At 47.8% G+C, this 23,491-nt stretch overlaps 1 long non-coding RNA gene and 1 pseudogene across 1 annotated transcript; both read right to left on the bottom strand.

The window, feature by feature from the left end:
• Window positions 1-1,812: 1,812 nt before the first annotated feature.
• On the bottom strand, window positions 1,813-7,383 carry LOC141277014 (uncharacterized). The gene is made up of 2 exons (XR_012327541.1): window positions 6,915-7,383; window positions 1,813-2,238 (listed from the first exon to the last, which is right to left on the bottom strand). It is a non-coding gene; the product is annotated as an uncharacterized lncRNA (long non-coding RNA).
• Window positions 7,384-20,133: 12,750 nt separating this feature from the next.
• LOC109547084 (nuclear receptor-binding factor 2 pseudogene) lies at window positions 20,134-21,172 on the bottom strand (annotated as a pseudogene).
• Window positions 21,173-23,491: the final 2,319 nt, after the last annotated feature.

Genomic DNA, 23,491 nt, shown 5'->3' with positions numbered 1-23,491 from the left:
GGAAGTTCACAGCTCTGGTGTGCATGGCGCTGTGGGGAAACACTTGTTCCCGGGCCCATTGTTTACACCTTCATCCTCGTGGTTCCCTGTCTTGTGGGTCCAGGATCGTGTTGGACCATCGTTTCATCCTTTGATTCTTTCCTGGCCCTGTAACGAGGCCCAGATTACACCCTGCATCCCACCTCTGTGTGCCCGCCTCATCACACACGCGTGACACGTTAGGACTTGGTCATTAAAACCTGTTTGGGCACCAAAGAGAGGAAGACCCAGAAATAATGGGGAAGTTTTGAAAGACACACATGGATCTGAGGCTAGAACTAATCTTGGAAGAGGCCTTGGAGCTGCATCTAGAGATTGTCTAGGCCATATCTAGAAGGATGAAAATGCTGGAGTTCGGAAGAAAGGAAGAGAGAGAGGAGGGGGTGGAGGCTGAGAGAGGGACATTGCTCAAGTAGGAGAAGGATGCACTGGGACAAGGAGAGTGGAGCCAGAGCCTAGGAGAGAGCAGAAGTGCTGCAGAGCTGGGGGTGGGGAGTAAGGAGGAGAAGGTGGCCAGGGCCTCTCCAAGCTGTGTCTCTCTCTGGGTGGGTGCAGGGCAGGCAGACTGCATTTGCCCAGAGTCCCGCACTCAGAAGCGCCTGCACTTGGTTTAATGCTCTGCTGTCACCTCCTTGAAAGTCTGAACCAGGGGCCTGTCATTTTTATTTTGCGTCCCACGAGCAACACAGCCAGTCCTGGGTGGGAACACTGAGGGTTTTGTCTGCACGGGGCAGAACAAACAGCCCTGATTCGCCAGGGACTGACCTCCTTCCTATCTGTCTGGTGAGCCAGGAAAGGGGAGCTTCTCGGCGGTTACCGTTCAAGCAAGTTCAAGGGCAGCATTCAGTTAGCAAAAAGATGCTTGAGAAAGATGCCGCTTAAAGTTTTGTGTTATATCAAGGGCCTTCTGGCGGTAAAGGATGACTATGCTGACAGTAGAATCTACCTTCAGTCTAGATTTGAATGGGTCATTTTTAAGAATGCCAGTAAGTACATCCTTTGCAGAAAAAATCCCCCAAAGAAATATTAACACGGTCTCTTTTAAGTGAAACTTACTAAGTAAATAAAAAGCATATATTGGAGTATACTTTTATTTTTCTCTGCTTTTTGTTATTAAACTTTTGGCATTTAAAACTAGGAATTTATTCTCTATTTACAACATTATGACCTTAAGAAAAGGAGATAATGGCTTGAATTGCAGCATGAGCAATTAAGGCATTGATTCAAGGTAATCTGAACTTTCAGAATGATTAGAAATAAATATAGAAATAGACTCACTGATTTCCTTTACCTTCAATGTCTCACACATGCAAACACACACACACACACACACACACACACGTTCCCACCAACCTAAGCCAAACAGCCACGTTTATGTCTTTTTTCTTCCCAAGCCCAGTCTAATTAGACAAAGGGCACACACATGTTCATTACAGTACAGGTAAAAAACATTGATCTGTCTTGTTCATTTCTGTAACACTGATGCCCAGAGCACCATTAAATCAATATTTGTGAGAATGAAAGAATGAAAGGTATTTGGCTCAAAATGGAGGTTTTCTATGGTTTCCATGCCAAATGGTGAAGGGGTTTCAAAGGATCAGTTACCGTTGTGCACTGTGGAAATCATGTTGGTGCACCTGTGGGTACACACAGGAGTACCCTACATGTACACACAAAGAAAAGGAGCAACATCGGAGGGAGAGACGGGCGGGGAGGACATTGGGGAAAAATCAGAAAGAAGAAAATTTTCTCTTTGGTATTTTCAGCCTCACCTTTTTGCTTCATTTTTTTCTCCAATTCTCCTTCCCCTAAAGCCACATCTCTTTCTAGCCTCCCATTTCCCAGGGCCCATGCTTTCTTCTGCTTCTTTTCTTTTCTTTTTTTTTTTTTTTTAAGTTATTTATTTATTTTTGGCTGCGTTGGGTCTCCGTTGCTGCGTGCAGGCTTTCTCTAGTTGCGGAGAGCAGGGGCTACTCTTCATTGCGGTGCACAGGCTTCTCATTGCGGTGGCTTCTCTTGTTGCGGAGCTCGGGCTCTAGGCACGTGGGCTTCAGTAGTTGTGGCACACGGGCTTGGTTGCCCCGCAGCATGTGGGATCTTCCCGGACCAGGGATCGAACCCATGTCCTCCGCATTGGCAGGTGGATTCTTAACCACTGCGCCACCAGGGAAGTCCCTTCTGCTCCTTTTCTAGTGAAATCTAGAAACAGTAGAGTAACGATAAACTCACGCATACTAAAGTGTGAATGGTTGCTACCATTGTTTGAATGGGCTATCTGAAGGAGTGTATTTATATTTTAATAGAGGATACAGGAATGGCGTACAACCGTGGCATTCCCAGAATTAAGGAATGCCATAGAGATGTATAGGGGAGGGAGGTGGGGGGAGAAGAGACATTTCAGGTAGAAAGGACCCTGCTTCAAAAACAAGAATCTTTCCACTTTTGAATAAAATAACTGCTCAGTTGGGAGGGGGCATTCTCATAGGAACTGCCATACCTTTTCTTCCTTTTTACATGCCCCAAATGAACTCGGTGTACGTTGGGAGAGACAGAGAAAGAGAGACAGAAAGAGACACAGAGAAAGGGCGGGGGCAAGCAATACAGGAATCTGAGGTGACTGATCCAACAGAAAAATCACATGTGAACTTCACACCCTCAGCGACGGCTCTGTTCTCTTCTCAAAGGAGGACACGGCCAGGCCTTCACGTACCAAGGAATCAAGGCAGGGGGGCCCTTGTGGCGGTCTGACCACACAGTTGGACTCTCCACACCTTGGTCTGCTCCGACAGCCAGACCTACATTTTAAATCAGTCTTTGGCTTGCCTTTCACCCCCAAGGTATAAGGTGTCAAGACAAGTCATCCTCTTGGCTTTGAAGGAAGTCGCCTCGCCCAGCTGGCAATCGACCCACCAAGTAGTATCTACTGAGCCTTCCTTACACCCCAGGTCTCAGAGCAGCGTCAGGGAGGGACACGAGGAGAAAGAAAAGGAGCTAGCAACCCAGCAGGGGAATTAAGACACAGGCACACAGAGGGTAACAAATCCAGAGGAAGAGAATCAGAGGGCTCTAGCCTCTGTCGAGGAAGACGTCTTATCACCACCGCTCTCTTTAGAAAGCAGCAGAATTTATGGTGCCGGAGGTTATGCTGAAGAGCTAAAGTGAACGGGTTCCAGATTTCCACTCATCCTATGGTCCGATTTTGCATCTTACCCCAGGGAGTGTCACAAGGTTACTTTCAAATTACCCAAGCGAGTAAATCACTTTCATCTACGATGTAACGTACATGCATATTTTGTGTGTGTGTATTTACTTTCAAATTAACCAAGCAAGTAAATCACGTTAATACACAGTACAACACACGTGTGTGTGTGTGTGTGTGTGTGTGTGTGTGTGTGCGCGCCCATGAGGAAATACCTCTTTACCCCAACAAGAGTATTCTTTTTGGCTGACATTGTCTCTTAAGACATTAAGGATCTTTACTCCGTAATTATTGAACTTTATACTCCATACATTTCTCTACATTTCTCTATACGTATGTGTATGGATATGCACAGCGCAGAGCAGTTATTAATCAAGGTAGCTCTCATTATTATTATTTTAGAGTTTCATCCTTTCACCAAGAGGAGAGCGACTCCCCTTAAGAAAAGGTAATAGCTGCCTTCCTTGCAGTCACGGCAGCAGCGTCCATGCAGAGTTGAAATGCTATCCCTCTATTTTCTCCCTCTTTGTATTTCCATTTCTGTCCCTCTACCCTCCCTCTTCTCAGGTACTGTACTTTTTTCCCCATCTCATATGGTTCTCTTTTTTTTTGTTTCTGTTTATATCTTTTATCAGGGATGAGAACAGGAGGCTGAGAATATGTGCATGGAGGGTGGGATGGGAGGGGATCTGGAGGGAAAGGAAGCTTTGGAAGGCTGAACCCTGACTCTGGCCTTGGGACCTGGCCGGGGGGGGGGGGGGGAACCCAGTGGCTGCTCCAACATTAGCCTTAGGGTACATTTAAGCTCATTTGACCTTCAGTTTTCTTAAGGTCATCAGTAGTCCCAGGGCCATCACCTGACCATTGAATGGGAGTTTCAGTTCAAAAACTCAGAGATGCAAAGCTGTCTGTATAACTTAATATTTTAGACTAAATTTAATTTTGTTTCTTGCACCCCTATTCTGTTGGTGGCAAAAATGTAATCACTTCAGAGTAAACTGAGTTGGGATTTCCTTTCTTTCTTTCTTCTTTCCTCCCTCCCTTCCTTTCTTTCTTTCTGGCCGCGTTGGCTCTTCGTTGCTGCGCGCGGGCTTTCTCTAGTTGCAGCGAGCGGGGGCTACTCTTCGTTGCGATGCGCGGGCTTCTCATTGTGGTGGCTTCTCCTGTTGCGGAGCACGGACTCTAGAGCGCAGGCTCAGTAGTTGTGGCGCACGGGCTTAGTTGCTCCGTGGCATGTGGGACCTTCCCGGACCAGGGCTTGAACCCGTGTCCCCTGCATCGGCAGGTGGACTCTTAACCACTGCGCCACTGGGGAAGCCCCAGGATTTTCTTGATCGATTCAGTGTTCCCTCCCTCCCCATGTACCTGGGGATAGGTCTGAGTTCAAGGGTGCTAACATGCCACGCCTTCAAGGAATCAGACCCCTGGTTATCCTCATCTCCTCATGCTGGCATCTACCAAGATGCTCCCTCTTCCACAAGGTCCCTGGTTGTTGTCATCTCCCAACGTTGGCATTGGCCGCGATAATCATGTTTCTTCTGGTCTCTGTTAGTGGGTCCATGTGGGTCATGCTTAGCCCTCATATGCAGGGTTACTGATTCTCCCAGTTATCTCTTTGCCTCTCTCCAGGAAGGAGAGATGGGACATATTTGGATGCGACACACTAGGGCTGGAGGACACTTGGTGGGGCTGTCTTAAATCTTATCCATGCAGGCTGGCCAGGCTGCTGTTTCTACCTTACTGCTGCCCTACCCTACCAGCATGAGAGAGCCTCACCACCAAACCCAGTATCCTCGATGTGGAAGGACGTCTGTATCTACAGTCCCCTGACATACGTAGGGACTCTTTCTTCCCCTGCCTCTCCCCTCCCTCTGATGTCTTCCCCCTGCCCCCCCATATCTGGTCTGGATGATTCCTTTGGAGTGCAAAAACCCATTCGCATCTGATTATTCATTCTCCTAACTACGTCATTTATGGTACAAATGCTCTATGCCCTCAGTCCTTCAAGATCTTGTTTTTGTTGAGACTCAAAACCTTTTTCTTTTATCTCATCTCTGCTATGAGACTCAAGATCTATTTTGAAATACAAAAGCTGCATGTGGCTTTATTTGTTCTCTCTACATTTCTGCTCTACCCTCTCGACGCTGAGGACGGTGAAAACAGAGCCTCTTAGTATCGTCTGATTGGATTGCAGGGGGGGGTCACAGAAAATACCAGAGAGAGAAAAACACAGACAAAGCCACTGAACAAGATGGCGCCTTCACGCCATAGTGATGCTGAGAACTGCCTGCTGGATGAACGCAGCGAATGCTAATCAACAGGAAACACTTAAATTAATATATGAAAGGTCGACAGTGCTTTGAAGCAAGCTCTACCAAAAATTCTAATTTGACTGCTTTGTACTAAATGCAAGAGTTATCACCTGTGTTTGCTCATTTAATCTCCTTAGATCTCTCTTTTTTTTTTTTTTTTTTTTGCGGTACGCGGGCCTCTCACTGTTGTGGCCTCTCCCGTTGCGAAGCACGGGCTCCGGACGCGCAGGCTCAGCGGCCATGGCTCACGGGCCCAGCCGCTCCGCGGCATGTGGGATCTTCCCAGACCGGGGCACAAACCCGTGTCCCCTGCATCGGCAGGCGGACTCTCAACCACTGCGCCACCAGGGAAGCCCCTTAGATCTCTTTTTTAATCTAATATTTTTAGATGGGAAAACTGAGGCCCAAAGAGGTTAAACAACCTGCCCGAAGGACCCTATGGCGTGGGGCAGAGGAACCACAGGGGCCAGGTGTGGTTTGGCGCAGGGCAGTAGATAAGAGAAACCGTATGAGATAAGCATGTAGGTTCAAAGGCTCTCTCCAAGCCAGAAGAACTCATCTGCCTCCAATCTTTGCATTGTTTTCCTCTACTCTTCTGTCCAAGAGTTGTATATTATTTCATATCTTCATACACATCATTTGTATGTATGTTATCGAAAGCATTTTGAGAAATCTAATAAATATTGTCTAGTCAGGAATGTTTAGTTTTACTTCAACTTTCTCCCTAAAAGATTTAATTCAACCCCAAAGGACTTTTTTTTACTAGGTTCGTTTGGTTCAGGAAAAAAAACAAAAAAAAGCAAAATCTGGAAATGAGAAGATAGCTGACACATATCTACTAAATTGTGAGTACTGAAAATCATTTTAAAAAAAGAGGGAGAGAACAGGCACCCAGAAAATTTCCCAATCCAGAACCCCTCCCATGACATCACACCCCCAGAGGGGGGTGGAAGAAAAGTTGGATCGGAGTTGAAAGTTACTACGCTGGGGTAATTCCCTTGGCCGGGCTGTCGGCCTCACCAGAGCAGCAGTGCTGATAGAGTGATAGTTTTGTATTTTGGCAGTAGGGCCACTTGTCTTTGTCTGGGTTCTGCGTGCCAGCTCTCCTATAGCAACTCCGTTTCATTCCCAGGGCTCCATCTATAATCAAGCCATGTTTGAACTCCAAGTCACACCAACATGAAGCCTTCTGGATGGGAAAGTATGAAGTTATAGAAGACGGAGCTGGGCAGCCAGGCGCCCAGGAGGCAGTCCGGAGGCCTCCTCCATGCTGGCCTCACCAACACCAATCAACCACGTAGGCAAGTTCCTCGAGCTGCTTGGTCCAGGAGGAAATTTGAGATCAAATTCAGTCCTGAACTTACCTTCTCTATCGTGTACAAAAATAAGCTTCTTCTGTGACCTTCAGATTGACCCAGAATCCAGCCATCTTCTCGCAAACTCGGCCCAGTCCTGGAGGGTAGAGGGTGGGGAGCTGGACGGTCCTGAAGACTCTTTCTTGGTCAAAGCTGGGTCTGAGTCGGGGCACTGGGGAGATTCTTGGAGTTGCTCTAACGCCGCACTGGCGTGGCCCCAAGCACTTCTGTTGACCCCAGGTTAGCCCTACTCACCTGAACTTCCCGTTAAACTGTGTGCCTTCTGTCAGGGCAGACCTAAGAATAGAGCAGACCCACTGAGATGTTTGATGGAAATCTGCCGGCCCCGGGCAGGGCTGACTCCGAATGCATCCCCATGAGACAGATCGATCAGCAGGGAGCATGATTTAAGAGAGCAGGACTGTGGCTTCTTGGCGGGGTTGGGGTGTCTCGCACGAGGAAGGGAAGGGCGAGTTTGCCAGGAAGCTAAGTGATTTGATCAAGAAAGCTTTCAGCTGGAGCGGAAGAGGAAGAAATGCTCCGGAAAACTGGTAGAACCAGTTGCTGTGGAGATGAAGGAGGAAGTATTCTCCCTCCCTAAGTCAGAGGAAGAATGAGCTCAGGAGGGGCCTCTGGTGACTCCCAGGCAGGCGGAAGCCAAAACCACGCCTGGCAGCCGGTGGGGATGCTCTGTCAGTGCCCAGAGCAAGCGGACGGGATTCCAGGCCATAAGACAGGACGGCAGCACAGCCTCATGGGTGCCACTGGCGATTGTGGGAGAGTCTTGTGGGCCCCCACAGAGCATGACAAGAGCTCCCATCATGGGCACCTCAGAATGCACCTGGCCGCGGTGGAACTGTCATCCTCTTCCTGATCTCGTGTTCCGTATCTTGGGAATTGCAGCTATGCACCCTCAGTCCCTAAGCCAGAAAGCAGAGGTCTCCTTTTCCCCCGATTGCCGTAGCTCATCAGTCACTATGATCCACGACATCTCTGTAATCTCCTCCACAGCCTCACAGCCATCTCCCTTCTTTCCAGACCTCATCATTTTTGGCCCGGCCACTGTCCCAGCTTCCCAGGAGGTCCTCTGGTCCCCAGTTCACCTCACTCTTGTTGGAGAAATCTTACCGAAAGTGATCATCATGTCCCTGCGGCTTAAAACCCTTTGCAAGCTCCTGGTTGCCTTCAGGGTGAAATCCACAAGGCCTCGGCGTGGAGGTCAAGGCTTTTCACAATTCCATCCCTGCCTCTCCCTCCAGGCTCACTTCTTACCTCTCTGCCGCGGATGCTCTGGTCATTCTGAATGGTATGCCATGTCCTCTCCTGCCTCTGCATTTGCTCTCACCCCTGCCTGGTGTCTTTCCATCCCCCACCCCACTGCTCAAAGTCTAAAATGCGTGTGGTCCTTCAGGGCTCCGTTCATGTGCCCCATCCCCCAGTCTGGGTTGGAAACCCCTCCTCCGGGCTCCCCAGCCTCCTGGTTTACCTTTGCAGGCACTTGTGCATTATACACAAGACCCTTGGCCTTTGGCGGCCCTTGTGGATGTGAGGATGTTGGTGCAGATGCCCAGTCACGTGTTTTCAGCGCAGATCCCTCCAGTACAAACTACGTTCTACTTGATGACCATTTTTCACTGGGAGACAAACCCTTAGTCACTCCCAGGTGCTGCTCCAGTGCCCACAGGTCCAGCTGCGGCAGGAACTGGGCTTTGGGCCAGGCTCCTCTGTAGCCGAGTGGCCAGTAGGGCTTCCAGGGTGGCAGTGAATTAGTCAGACTTCCCTTTAGTCAGGTCATCAGCAGCCTCAGAACAATGCAAATCATCTGTCCCCCCCGGAGGAGAGCCTGGCCTGGGAAACTCACTGCTTGGCCAACCAGGTTTCTTCTTCCTGGTTCATCTGGTAAACCATCACCAGCCACTCCTTCCCAGGAGTGAGTTGGGGGACAGAGAGAAGTCAGATGGGTTCCTCCTTCATTTCCTTCCTGGAAAGTCAAGTGGGAAGGCCCACTCTTCTGGGGAAACACAAGGAGTAGGAATAAATGTGTCCCCAACACGCCTATGTTCCAAGGGCCTAGATTTCACCCTCCTTAAGCTCTGTATCCCTGGGGTTCATCATGCTGCCTAGCACATAGTAGTTGCTTAATAAGTGTTTGCTGAATAATATAATACATGAACAGATAGCTACTTGCACGGTAAAGAGGTTGAGAATGTGGGGCTCTGAAATCTGATTGCCTGGGTTCAAAATCAGGCTCTGTCACTTACTGTGTGACCCAGAGCAAACGGCTTCACCTGCTGTGATTATTTCTTTATCTGAAAAATGAATATAATAACAGTACCTATTTTTTAGGGTTGTGAGAACTAAACGATTTCATGTATGTAAACCAATAAGGGCTTGGCATATAGTAAATGCTCATTTTGGTGTCAGTTTCTTGGAAGGGGTGTTGCAGATAGGATGCAAGTTGGTCCCAAAGCCAGGCAGTCCAAGAAGAACTCTTCTTAGTAAAAGGGAGAAAGAAATATGATGAAATATACATGTAAACATATACAAGTGTGCAGGTACATAGGTATGTGTGTAAATACATATGTAATCAGATTTTTAATACTCTGAGACTATGTCATTTCTGCCATTTTGATATTAATGTGTCCTGTATTTCGTGAAATGATCATGATAGTCAATGGTAACTGTTGTTTTTACAATCCTGACAAACGAAAATCTATATGGTTCCCCCAAGTGCGTTTTGAAACGTTCCCGGTCTGTGAGTACAAAAGCCTGGGGAATACTTGGCTGCTGGCGGGAGCGGGGAGGGCGTCTCTCACTCATGATGTTGCAGAGTTGATGACAGTGGTTCCCAACCTAGCTGCACAGTCGGCATCATCTGGGGAGTTTTTTGGTTTTGTTTTTTTAAAAAAGCACATTCTGTTCCCTGGGTCTGGCCCCCAGGGGTTCTAATGCAATAGGTCTGGACGCCAGGACTTCAAAAGTTGGCCAAGGAGAGCCAGGTGAGCGAGCTGGGACCACGAGCCAGACAACAGCCATTTATATCCTTCTGCTGTTCTCTAACCAAATGCATGCTCCTTTTTCTCTATTATTCTCAGAGTGGAAAATGGACCAAATAAAAACGAACAGGAGTGGGAAGTGGCAGAGAATGCAAAGAAACCGTCTCAAAACATCTACTGATTAGCATTTTGAAACCATATCTCATCTACCACCTTCTCTCTTTATACCACCTAGGTTTAGGAATCCCTTGATTCCAAAGGACGTTTGATAAAGTCTCATTCTCTGCCTTCTTATTTCATTGGTAAACAACTTTTCATAAAAACAACAAAACAATACAAAAAGCACATCTCTCAAAATATTGCCAAAGAGTCTTTGGTATTCCTCTTCATGCCATGATTATGACATCATCCAAGACATTTGGTCACCCAGAAATGTCCTTCCTCTCGGCTTTTAAAAATGCCTTGTATGTTAAGATACATTTCTAATTATATTTCAGATAAGAACCAGATGTTTTGAACATTTTTCTTTGAAATCTCTTCCTGAATCTTGTTTAACAGTTCTGAGGAGGGGGTAGCATTTTGTCTCACCCTTCTCTTACTCTTTCTGTATGTTTCCCAAAGATTTTAACATACTCAAATATTTTTCCTGGGAATTTGTACATTTGCCTGTGACAGAGAAGTGTTGACATCAATTGACCTTGCACAAGGCTCAACTGTGAGGATGAAGAAAAGGAAGCGTTAATTTCGCAGGGCGTGGCATCACGAGGATTCCCTGGAACATTCTCAGAGTCAGAAAATAGCTTTGTGTCTGATCCCACCCCCCTCTTTGTGGAACCTTGGTTTTCACCTTTCTTGTAAATGTCACAGGCCTGCTTCCTTTTAACACTGGCTCTAACTCAGGCTGTATCTTGCCTCAAGCATGAACACGGGCGCCTGTCACAGGGAAGTGCAACATAATACTGAACGATTAGCTTCAGCTTAGAATACAAATTTCTTTCTCTCCTGGGATCTTGCCAAATCCCTACTGGCTGGAGATCACATGTTGGTCTAGATCAAGTTCCCACGCCATGAACTATATTGAGCCTGAGATTCTTACCTGCCAGGGCGGCCATGGCTGGGGTCTGAGCGTGAAGGGTGTCCAGCTAAGGAGAGACGAATAGATATAGAGGCTTCCGGCGTTTTCAAAGGTCAAGCCCCTGCTGTGCTTCTCACCCCCAAGCAAGGTCGCTGAAAGGAAGACAAGATCAGGCAGAGGGATGGGAACCCCGTGGCCCTGGCCATGCTTGTCAGTTACTCCGTCCAGAGGCGGTTGTCCGGGAGGTGGGTCTGGAGAAGACGTTTACTGTGGTCTTTTCCTTTACTCACAGTAGCTGCCTGCAGAGGAAGGGTTCCGGAGGCTCAGTATTCTCTGCTCCCCTGGCTGGTGTACAGAGGGGGGGAGCTGGTCAATTCTGGCGGTATTTTTCTCAGGGGATGCGCTGGTACTAAGTGCAGTATGGCCCCCAGGGTATTTTCCATCTTCATCTTCTGCCTGGATCCCTCTTCCCCCACCTCTTGCCGTGACTGGGATGCGCTGTGCCTTCCAGGCTTTCCTCCTCTTCTAGAGAAGCCAAAGTCAACCCTTGAGACCCAGGTCAAAGGCCAGCTCTTTAGGGCAGCTCCCCAGCCCCACCCAGCTGGTTACTCTGCACCATTTTCGCACGTCTCTCTTTGCACCTCATCCGTTGTAATGCAGTTTTGGTTCATGGCTGTGACCTCACTAGGTTGTGGACTCCTCAAGGGTGAGGACAGTACATTTTCTTTGTGTCCCCTGGCCTAGCACAGGGACCAGCTCCTGGAAGAGGTGACGTATTTTCTCGGGGAGGGAGGGGTGGGGAGGGAGGACACATGCAGTCCTGGTGAGTCTGCCCCTCACTGAGCAGCCACCCTGCGTGGTGGGAGATGAGAAGCACGTTACTGCCCATTCGCACCTGCTTGACCCTTTAAAGGTGCGAGCGTTTTTCCTGAGTGTGATTCTATGTCATGGACCCCAAACGCAAGGCAACTACTTCTTCTGGTGTCAACAGAAGACACAATGATCCCTTCCAATGCCAAAGGCAGGACTGGCTGTTAGGCTAAGAGAGGAGAGAACACTAATTTATGGGCAACTTAAAAGATTTTCTAGTGTAGTTCTGACTATTTATGACTTTGGCCTGACATGTTCATTTGGGAACCCAATCCCACTATAAACAGTGATTGAATGAAAGCCTCTTTTGTTTTTTAGATTTGATGAACTGGGAAGGCAGGAGTGGGAGACAGACCAGAAAACCATAATACCTTCTTTCTCTAGGGGAAAACAACAGAAGTAACAATAACGATACTCTAAATACAGGGAAATTGTTTATTTAAAACATACAACCTTGCACAGGATGGTACTTTACCAGATGTGACAGGGTGGGATGCAGATGAAAACAGTCAGAACACATCCTTGCTACATACCGCCCAGCAGCAGGGGCCTGCCATCCTCTTTTTTATTTTTAAACCGATCCTGCCTCATGTTTATTTATACTAATAGCACAGGAGAAGACCAGCCCCCTCAGCAGCCCAGGGATCAAACCAGTCCTTCCATGCTCACAGTGGCAGAAAACACCTCTGCTCTGAGCCTTGGTAGGGCTCTGGACACCTTTGGGAGCTGGAGCAGGAGCAGAAGCTGGAGGAGGAGCTGGAGCAGGAGCAGGAGCTGGAGCAGGAGCTGGAGCAGGAGCAGGAGCTGGAGCTGGAGCAGGAGCTGGAGCAGGAGCAGGAGCTGGAGCAGGAGCTGGAGCAGGAGCTGGAGCTGGAGCAGGAGCTGGAGCTGGAGCAGGAGCAGGAGCAGGAGCTGGAGCAGGAGCAGGAGCTGGAGGAGGAGCTGGAGCTGGAGCTGAGCAGGAGCAGGAGCAGGAGCTGGAGCTGGTGGAGGAGCTGGAGCAGGAGCTGGAGCAGGAGCAGGAGCAGGAGCAGGAGCTGGAGCAGGAGCAGGAGCTGGAGCAGGAGCTGAGCAGGAGCAGGAGCAGGAGCAGGAGCTGGAGCAGGAGCTGGAGCTGGAGCTGGAGCTGGAGCTGCAGTCCGGTCTTGGTTTGAGCCTTGGTCTTTCACTTTTCCAGCAGAGCCTGAGCCCCGATGCAGGCACAAGCATGCTGCCCGAGCTTGGGGTGGGCAAGGTAGGGAAGTTGATTGAGCTTGTGGTTGATGCCTTTTGGGATCTGGAGCTTGGCCTCCTTGGGCTTTACAAGCGCCTGACAGCCTCAGCGCCTGCCCTCATGACCTTGGCCTTGTTGGCCTGCATCTTCCTCAGGCCCGTGTTGTGCTTCTCGGCAAAGCGCGTGTTCCTCGGGACTCGCGGCCCCGCCCCTTAAGAGTTTCACGTCTTCATGGTCGGGGTTTCTCGATGCTGCTTCTGGGCCATTTCCAGGATGGGCTGTGCGTGCTGTGGTTCTTGGACTTGGCCGTGTCTGCACTGATGTCCAAAGTGCCTGGGACCAGAGAGAAAGAGGGAGGCCACCGGGAGGTCCTCAACCCTAAAGCAAACTTTGTTCCATGAACTTGTGAGTTAGTATAACCGAGGGCACTTGGTGCTCTTCAGATCTGCTTCCATTATCAGCAGTTTACAACCTCCCGGAGATGCTAAGGGATTGTGCCAGGATGTTTCCCCCCAAAAAAGGACTTTACCAAACTATCTCTACCCCCCCAAATTGTTTCCTTGGGCTCAATTTCCTTTTCTTCATTTGTTCTTCCATTCAACCAATGTTTACCCAACACCCCGATACGTATATACCTCGCTTAACCCTGCAGGCACAGGTGTGAACAAGTCTCACATGGTTCCTGAACTCATGGAGCTTATGGTGTGCAGGGGAGATGGACCTTAATTACAACAATTACACTAGAGAACGAGGAGGGTGCTGTTAGGAAGACGGGGTGCTCTACAAGGATCCCATGAAGCCCCTTTTCCCCCACTGAGTTTCTTTTATACCGTGGACAAAATGATGTGCCCCTTGCAGAGTATGTAGGTTTTTTGTTTTGTTTTGTTTTTTGTAATGCTTACTAAGTGTAAACTACCTAACAAGTGCCAATCAATTTTACTATTATGTAAGAGCCAGTTTTTAAAATCCTTTTATCTATTCGCGAATTAGAAAGGCTAAATTGAGTAAACAGTGTAAACATTTGTAATGTGTGCTGGCAGCCAGTAAGCTAGTGTACTGAATAGCTCAGAAAATAGGCCCCGGAACTGCTTTTCTCCTCCACTTTATTAAGTAGCTAACGACCAGCAGGTGGGAAAGCATCTGACTGGACCCTTGATTCTCTCTGCCTGTGCTGAAGGTGTGGTGACGTTCCAGCACGAATAAATGTGGCGGGGGGTTGGGCGGGTGGCCACCCCTCCAGTCTGGCCGCCTCTCGTGATGCTGTGCTGCCTGGTCACGCCCAGAAGGAAGGCGCTGCCCCCAGGTCTGGACGGTGCCGCGGTGTTAGGTCCGCGGTGTTAAGATGCTCCTATGATTTAACACCACACGTCCTTCGGGACAGCGCACTGGGTTTGCTGGTTTCACTTCCTGGCTTTGGCTTTCATATCATGTAAATATCGACTGTTCATTCCCACCCCACTCCCAACCCAATTCCGTGATCGCCGCAGAGTCTAATGGGGGGACTTGGTTCTCTCTTCATGACCAGGAAGATGCATTTTCCAATCGACTTTTCTGAGGCTGTGCCTCTAGCCTGTGAACTTCACAGGTGCTTCTCAGTTTTATCGCTCAAGAGGGCTGGAGGTGGGTATTTCCCTTCCCCAGGTTGATTAGGCTGTGATCGCAACCCACTAGGTCAGGCTCTGGTTACCTAGTTTCCCCTGAGGGCAGGCCTTGTTAAAAAGAACAGAGGGCTCCAGGTGTATTTCAACCTCATTCCTTTCTACCTCCTCCAGCCAGAAGCAGCGCTGGGAACTTTTCTCTGATATTCACGAGGAGAACCGGGTAGAGCTCTGGGGACTAAAACTCCCCAATGCGTGGAGGCCCCCGGATGACTGGGTGTCCCAGGAGTTTTCATCCCTGAGACTCCTCTTCACCGAGGCGCCAGCAGCTCGTACATTACAGCTCACGTTTTCCACCCCAGCTCGGGTTCCCGAGAAAGCGTCTTGCTGGGGGGTTTCTGCTCGGGTAAGTTGTGATTCTCTGTGTCTGCCTCGGTGTCTTTCCAATTTGCGGAGTGTAGCAGTTTCCCTGCATTCTCACTTCTCTTTCAGATTTAAGCAGAGCAGTTGATTTTTCGGTGTGTTTGGTGTTTTACTTGTTAGGATGGAGTAGGGTCTTCTGAGCCTTACATGCTGGTCGGGAAACCAAATGTCTCCAGTGGATTTTTCTCCTGCCTATTGCAGCCGAAATCCGGCCTCTGTACCCTGGTACTGAATTGACTCTGAGACAGAGTTTTGGGTGAAGTAGAAAAGAATAGCTTTATTGCTTTGCCAGGCAAAGGGTGCCACAGTGGGCTAGTGCCTTCTAAACTGTGTGCCCCAACTGGGAGGGATTAGTGAGGAGTTTTATAGTAATGGTTCAAAGAGGGTGTGATCAGTTCGTGGACATTCTGAGTGGTTGGTGGTGACCTTAGTGGGAGTCTGCATCGTCAACCTTCAGGTTCCGACACGTCTGGGGTCACGCGCTTGTGGGCAGTAGACAGTTAACTTCTTTCACCTGGTGGGGTTTCAGTAACTGCAAAATAACTCAAAGATACTGTTCTGTGTATCACTTGAGGGGGAAGAGGGACCCTGCCCCAAGGCTGCACTATTGTCTCTTGATGCTCCTCGAATCCCCTCCCTTCTCTGATTAGCAACTGTTTGAACCTACCCTCCGGGAGGCTGAATGAAGCCTATTTCCTGCAAACAAGAAAATGGGGACACAAAAAGACTTTTGTGCCCAGGAGCCCCACACAGTTCTGCTCTGTTTCACTGTCCACAAAGCGCTCTGAATAGACACGAGAATTTGAATAACTGAAACTTGGTAATGCACTTCAGATAGTCTCCGTGATCTTCATTGTTCAGAAGAACTTTCTAGAAAAAGTGAATCGCATATTTGAGAAGGGCTAAGTCCTGCAGGGTTTTGGCAGAGATGAGGTCTCAGATCATGGGGGTGGGAAGCCTTACTCCTGGTTGAGCCTTACACTGACTCATATCTTAATTGAGCTTGGTGCGACGAGGATGCCACATTACCAGTCCCCCAGTTTGAGGAGCTAGGATTTTCCCTTCTACCCGTCTAGGCCACCAAACCCCAAATTCAAGTTCTCACGGATTGCATTTGTCCTCGGGGCAAAAGCAGCTGCAAGATTCCCTGAATTCTCCAGGCCCGTCTTTCCTACAGATTTCAACCTAGTAAATTCCTTACTATTGTATCTGAGCTCTTAAGAAGGTTTTTTTAAAAATGTACTTTACCCAGCAGTTTTAGTTGTTTTCCGTGGGAGGGCTCTTTCAAGTAACCTATCCCACCCTGTTCCCGGAAAGGAAGGATACCTTGTTTGATTTTCATAGTACAATTGATTCATCTGAAGTTTTCCGCCTTACTCTTGCTTATTATCTGAGGACTCCAACAAGATTATCCTCCCTTACGTTCTGTCTTGATCACTTGTGTATCTTCAAGGCTTGACAAGTGTGCCTGGTACATGGTAGGCGTCGAATAAATGACTGTGAAAGATAATAATGATAATAACAGTGAAATAATAATAGAAAAGATCTTAAACATGAGATGCATGCAGTGTCTTAGCTGTCAGCTCTGCACCAATCTCTGCTTTTCCAAATCATCTGACACGTGCTGGGAGATTTAACTTCCCGGAGCACCACGTTCTCTCAGCTTAAAATAGCTCCCCATCGCCTTTCCCGTGGAGACCATACTTCTTAGCCTGGTATCCGTATGAGTCTGGCCATAAACTAATTTTTATTCTTTTTGTGTCCTGTGTGCTCCCCAAACCAGTCTACTTGGCATTTCCCAAACATGCCATGCATCTTTGCTCTCCTAATTCCTCTGCGCTGTCTGCTCTTCCCATCATCTCTTTTGGGATTGACGTGTGCACACGGCTATATATAAAATAGACAGCCAACAAGGACCTACTGTATAGCACAGGGAACTCTGCTCAATACTCTGTAATAACCTACATGGGAGAAGAATTTGAAAAAGAACAGATATATGTATAGGTATAACTGAATCACTTGCTGTACATCTGACACTAATGCAGCATTGTTAATCAACTACACTCCAGTATAAAACAAAAATTAAACAAACAAACTCAGTATTCCTGTGACACATCATTCAAATTCCACTGCCTCTAAGATTTCTTCTGTTGTTCCCTGGCAAGCAATAATGCCCCTTTCTCTAAACCCCCAGGGTGTTTTGGAGTCTTCCTTATATCTCATCACATGTGCTTTGCGTTACAACTACTTGTAACTTACTTACATGGATTAACGCTTCCCCCAAAACACTGATGGTGCAGACACTCAATAAATGTAAATAGAAAAATGGATCGTCAAAACAGGCTTAGATTGTGGACCTCAAACATTATCAAAACAAGGGAATCTGTCCACCACAGCCAGAAATACCTTATCTTTCAGGCTCTTAGAGATTTCTGAATATGGTTAAGTGGGGTCAGGAAGTAGCCATGCCCATGGTCATGTTATTTAAAATGATTATTCTCTAATTGTTGGACACCTTTTACAGAATGGTTGGGGACCTGGTGTGCTTTTTTTAAAAAAAATTCTAAAGCATGTGGAGAATTTCGTCAGAGGACTCTCTGTGTTGAAGGAAAATAAAACTAAAAGTTACTGCTAGTGACACCCACACCAAATGGACTCTTCTTTTCTATCAGCCGTTCCTGTAACCTTTTGAATTTCTCATTTGTATTATTACTCCACTAAATGCCACCACCTTGGAAAACAGGAACCCAAGATAGCGTTTCTCTTGTTTCTAGAGGCTAGGTTCTAAAGATGGAAAATTCCAGGTTATAAAATTGGGCATTTAAAATCCTGTCTTCAACATAATATATTTTTTCCTTTGAAACAGGAGTTGGCAGCTGTGTTACCAATTATATTAGTGCAACAAACAGATTGCATTATCGTATTTGGTTGACTACTAAGAGTCTTCTAAGTCCCGGAATTCCCTGGCGGTCCAGTGGTTAGGACTCAGCGCTTTCACAGGCGAGGGCCCAGGTTCAATCCCTGGTCGGGGAACTAAAATCCCACAAGCTGCACGGCACTGCCCCCCCCCCTCAAAAAAAGAATCTTCTAAGTCAGAAAAATACTTGTGGTGGATGTATTCCCTCTGGTACTCTTTCAAAAGACTTACAGAAACAGTAGGACTACTGCTAGATGTATTCCGACTAATACCAGTACATGAATCAAGAAGATTTGATTGGTTAATGTTTTGTTTTTTGGGTTTTTTTAATTTAATTTTTATTCTATATTGGATTATAGTTGATTACAATGTTGTATTGGTTTCAGGTGTACAGCAAAGTGATTCAGTTATACATATACATATATCCATTCTTTTTCAGATTCTTTTCCCATATAGGTTATTACAGAATATTGAGTAGAGTTCCCTGTGCTATACAGTAGGTCCTTGTTGATTGTCTATTTTATATTTAGTAGTGTATATATGTCAATCCCAAACTCCTAATTTATCCCTCCCCCTCCCCCCCTTTCCCCTTTGGCAACCATAAGTTTGATTTCTATGTCTGTGAGTCTGTTTCTGTTTTGTAAATAAGTTCATTTGTATCATACTTTTAGATTACACATATAAGTGATATCATATGATGTTTGTCTTTCCCTGTCTGACTTACTTCCCTTAGTATAATAATCTCTAGGTCCATCCATGTTGCTGTCAATGGCATTATTTCATTCCTTTCTATGGCTGAGTAATATTCTATTGTATATATGTACCACGTCTTCTTTATCCATTCCTCTGTCGATGGACATTTAGGTTGCTTCCACGTATTGGCTATTGTAAATAGAGCTGCAGTGAACATAGGGGTGCATGTATCTTTTCAAATTATGGTTTTCTCCAGATATATGCCTAGGAGTGGTTTTGCTGGGTCATATGGTAGTTCTATTTTTAGTTTTTGAAGGAACCTCCATACTGTTCTCCATAGCAGCTGTACCAATTTACATTCCCACCCACAGTGTAGGAGGGTTTCGATTGGCTATTTTTTTTAATACAATTACTTTACTGATTGCTTACAATCAGTACTGCCAACCAGCATTACTTCCACTCATGCATCATTAAAAACAAAAGGATATTTCCTTGGTGTTTTCAAATGATGCATTATACATTAAACAAAAAAAGTGACAACTTAAAATGCACACTGATTAATTATGTAAACTGGTAATTTTTTAAAAAAGCATAACTAATAATTTGGTTCCTTTCTTCATAAAATGGAAATTTAAATATTTCTCCTGATAGTCTTGAGGTTATCATTATGTTACGAGTAGTGCAAAGTGTGGCACACAGTTTCTTCTAGAAAGGTGTGTCTTACACACCTTATTAAACAAAGGAAATATGCATAACAAGATGCATACAGTCAATGCATGAATAGAAAGCATGTTTCAAATACAAGGTAGCCCCTCAGGCGACCATTACTATTTGGGTTTTGCATTATCATTTATGGCATTATAGATTAATTACACATAACATACTTTTATACATTTTAACCCTGAAGAAAAATAATCGTTGCTTGAAAAAAATTATTCCAGGTAGCCATTTGGTTTGTATCAGGAGAAAGTGAACCTCCAAGAGTTTAGTATCTGCCAAGTCTGGAATCATTAGCTCGAGTCAGTAAATCCGATGCGCGACATACTTCACAGTGACTGTTTCCGAGTCTTGTCGATGCCTCTCCTCCGCAGGACGCTGGGTGCGGCATCTCCGGGACACTCTTGCATGTGGTTTTCCTTTTTTGTCTTTTTTTTTTGCTGGATTAACTGTATTACTGTATTATTTCCTCTTTTTCACCTCTTCTATGGCCTTCCATTTTATTTTATTTGTGTTTTTTTTGCGGTACGCGGGCCTCTCACTGTTGTGGCCTCTCCCGTTGTGGAGCACAGGCTCCGGACGCGCAGGCTCAGCGGCCATGGCTCACGGGCCCAACCGCTCCGCGGCACGTGGGATCTTCCCGGACCGGGGCACGAACCCGTGTCCCATGCATCGGCAGACGGACTGTCAACCACTGCACCACCAGGGAAGCCCTGACCTTCCATTTTAATTATTCATAAGTCCTTTCAGAGTATCTTCAGAGCGTTCCATGAGGGGACGTTCTGGAGATGGAAAATCCAAGGGAGGAAGATTGGGTATTGGAATACCTTGGCTTTCCCAGTGTTTGATGCAGGCCTCTGCCAGGCTGAAGAGGCTGTAGCGGTTTCTGCATGTGGTGGCAAGCTCCGTAACTCTGACTTTTCTACAGAATCAGTGTCTACATCAAGCTCCTTTTCTATCGGGCCTTTTAGAAGTCTGGCCTTTTCAGCCTTTAGCTGTTTATTTTCTCTCCTTAATCTTTCATTCTCAGCCACGAGGAATTCCACATGCCTCTTCGAATCTGCAATTTGGGTTGCCTGCTCCTCTACAATTGTTTTATCATCTCTTGGGGCTTTGCTTCCAATGCACAGCTCTGTTGGCTCGCTCTTCTGCTGAGGTAAAAATAGTAGTGTGTCTGGATCCCTGTCAAAGACCCCCTGAATCTCAGGCAAGTGTTTCTCTGTGGAAGGGCTGTAATTCTGAGAGAGCAGGGGGCTCTGGCTGTCTGCGTCCTCAGCAGACGGTCTGTGAGATGCCTGAAGCTGGGCAGCGGCATCCTTGTCTGTGCTCTGCTGGGCTTTCAATCTTTCCTCCCGCTTTGCCCTCTTCCACCTCTCCTGGATGAGGAGAAGCTGTTTCATGTGACTATCCCTTTGCAGTTCCGGTGATAAATGAGCCTGCTCAGACTGTCAGCTTCATAGCTTCAGAAAGATACGCTGCAGCCTTTTTGTGACGAGAAATAGCCTCTTCGTATTTCCCTGCAGCTACTAAACGATCTGCTCGTCTGCTCTGCTGATGAGCCAGGTTGAGGGGTCCTTCCATTATTTCCATAGACCCCGGGGTAAACGGCGGCCTGAGGAAGGGGAGCGAGGGAGCCCGGGCACATGGAGGGTAACAGCTGGAGAGTGCGACGCAGTGGCTGTGACTCTGGCCCCACTCTGCGCCCCAGGAGCCAGCGGCGGGCGCAGAGGGAGCCGGCTAATGTTTTTAAACCTCCCTTTTGTTTAGGAGAAAAGTTGGAGGAATCAAAGAAAACCCCCTTGGAAGTAGTATGTTTTGAGTTAATCTGACAACTAAGGGAAAACAAATGCTGTAAAAGAAACAGTCTTACGGATCACAAATGGACAGCTTTAGGAGAAGCTAAAGTGGACATACAAAAGGTATTTGAAATGAAATTTCAGAGAGAAAAGCTCTCTAAGGCAGGAATGTCTTTCGCCCAGAAATCTAAACTGGGTGCCAGGAATCTGGACAAGAACCCAGGAGGTCCGAAGTGAAGGAATTAAGGGCTCAGTGACTAGGGGCTGCTGAATGATACTTGAGAGAATTTCAGTCTGCTTAGAGGTTATCTCAGGTAACACCTCACAGGATCTCAAGTCTGGCGTCTTGTTGATAATGTTGCAGGTATATTGGTGTGGAATTTGTGGTACCCAAACAAGGGCGCGTGACTCAAAGCCACTCTGAACCACAGCCGCTGCCAGAAACCCAAGCCTCTGCTCACCCAGAATCACACCCACAGACTGCTCTGCGCAGCCCCCATCAGACCCAGTCCCCAGCCAGGCCTCCTCTCCAAGCTTCTGCCGCCGCCTCACTTTGCCATCAGCAGACCCCTCAGCCCCGCCCCGCTCCTTCACAAGCACCTGGCTCGCCCTGAGAATGTTCCAGTACAGCCCTAGCAACTGGGGCTGTTTCTCTCTCTCACCTCTCGGACCTCAGGACCACAAGCAAAAGTTGTGTTTTCCCGGGTCACCAGTGCTACATGCAGACCATGTCTCTCCCTCTCCGCTGAGTAAGTCCCTGCATCTCTTCCATGCCGCCTCCTTCTGATGTCCGTCATGCACGGACTTCCAGAAAAGCACCCCACTCCACACACATACACGCACTCACGCACGCACGCACGCACGCACGCCCCTCACATCCTGAAGGCTTTACCTCCCGGCTGCCTCTCTGCCTGGCCACTCAACTCGTTCAGCATTTTTGGCCTCTTTCAAGGTTTGTGGAGATGACACATCCACGACGCTGGCCTCTCAGACCCTGATTCCTCAACAGACCAAGCGTCTGGGGAGCAGCCACCCCACCCCCCGGATTAGGTCAGCATCTTTCCTCTGGGCTCTAACCCTACATCCCTGTCACCCATCACCCCTCCCTGGCCCTCTGCTCCTGTTCAGAAGCCACCACAGGATCCTTTAACTCCACCAGCACTAGCATCCCCTGGGCGTGCACTTGGAAGGGGCTTCCCTCCTAATCAGAACCTTGTCATCCTTCCCCCAACTCACCCCCCTCCCCCGCCCTCTCACCTCCCTTTTGTCTTGAAACAATGCTCTCTTTCTCCTCCTCAGGACCACTCCCAGTACGGTTTATGCTGGAGATGGGTCACCCTCCTTCCTCAGAGCCAGTTGTTGTATTTTCAGGGATTCTGCAGACTCTTGGACATTGTGTCGGTGACTTGGAATTGGCTGTGCGGAGAGGATTTACACCAATATAAATGAAGGTTTCGGTTTCCAAAGGGGGTTTTGTTAAACATCTATCAGCTCATCGCTGGTTTATCCTGCATCCTCTTGCCGCTACCGATGACACGTTTCTCTGCTACCCACCTCTCCCCCCGACACTTTTGCCCTCGTGTGAGCAAAACTTCTTGAGAGCTGCCCACGGTGTGACTCTTCCTCTCAGCCATTCACTCCTCAAGCCCACTCCAGCCTTGCTTCTGTCCTTGTCAGAGCTGCCGAGCTCCTCCAGGTTACCAATCCAGGGGATACTTTCTCTGTTTTTGTCTTGCTTGACCTTCGCATCCATCTTCCCCGCCCGAGTCCTCATCTTCAAACACGTGCTTCTCCCGGCTCCTCTGATGCTGCACTTTGCTGAGTTTTGCTCCAGCTTCTCTTGCTGATCTGCAGAATCGATTGCAGGCTTCTCCCTGTTTCCCTTAGACACATGCATGCCTCCTAAATGCTGGCTTCCAGCGTGACTCTAGGCTCTCTCCTCTCCTCTGCCCTTTCTCCCCGCGTGACCCCCTCCTGTCTCATGACTTACATGCTAAGCGTTCCCAAAAGGATTCCTCAGACCGCTCCAGCCTCCCGACCCCTCCGTCTAACTGCCCATTGATGACCCCACCGGGAGGCATGTTTTGCTTTAAAGGTGATGTGTCCTAAGGGCAACTCTGGATTCCTTCAGCCCTGGTAAGCCAGTGCCTCTCCCAGTCTCCGCATCTCAGTAACTGGTGGCACGGTTCAGCCATCTGCTCAAACTGGAAGCGTGGCCACCAGCCAGGATCCCTCCCTCGTGCTCACCGCCCACGCCCGAGGCAGGGACTGTTGTTTCTACATACGTC

The sequence above is a fragment of the Tursiops truncatus genome, chromosome 18 (genome assembly GCF_011762595.2).
Source record: "Tursiops truncatus isolate mTurTru1 chromosome 18, mTurTru1.mat.Y, whole genome shotgun sequence".
Taxonomy (NCBI): domain Eukaryota; kingdom Metazoa; phylum Chordata; class Mammalia; order Artiodactyla; family Delphinidae; genus Tursiops; species Tursiops truncatus.
Note: the sequence above shows the minus strand (reverse complement) of the source record. Positions and strands in the feature narration are given on the sequence as shown.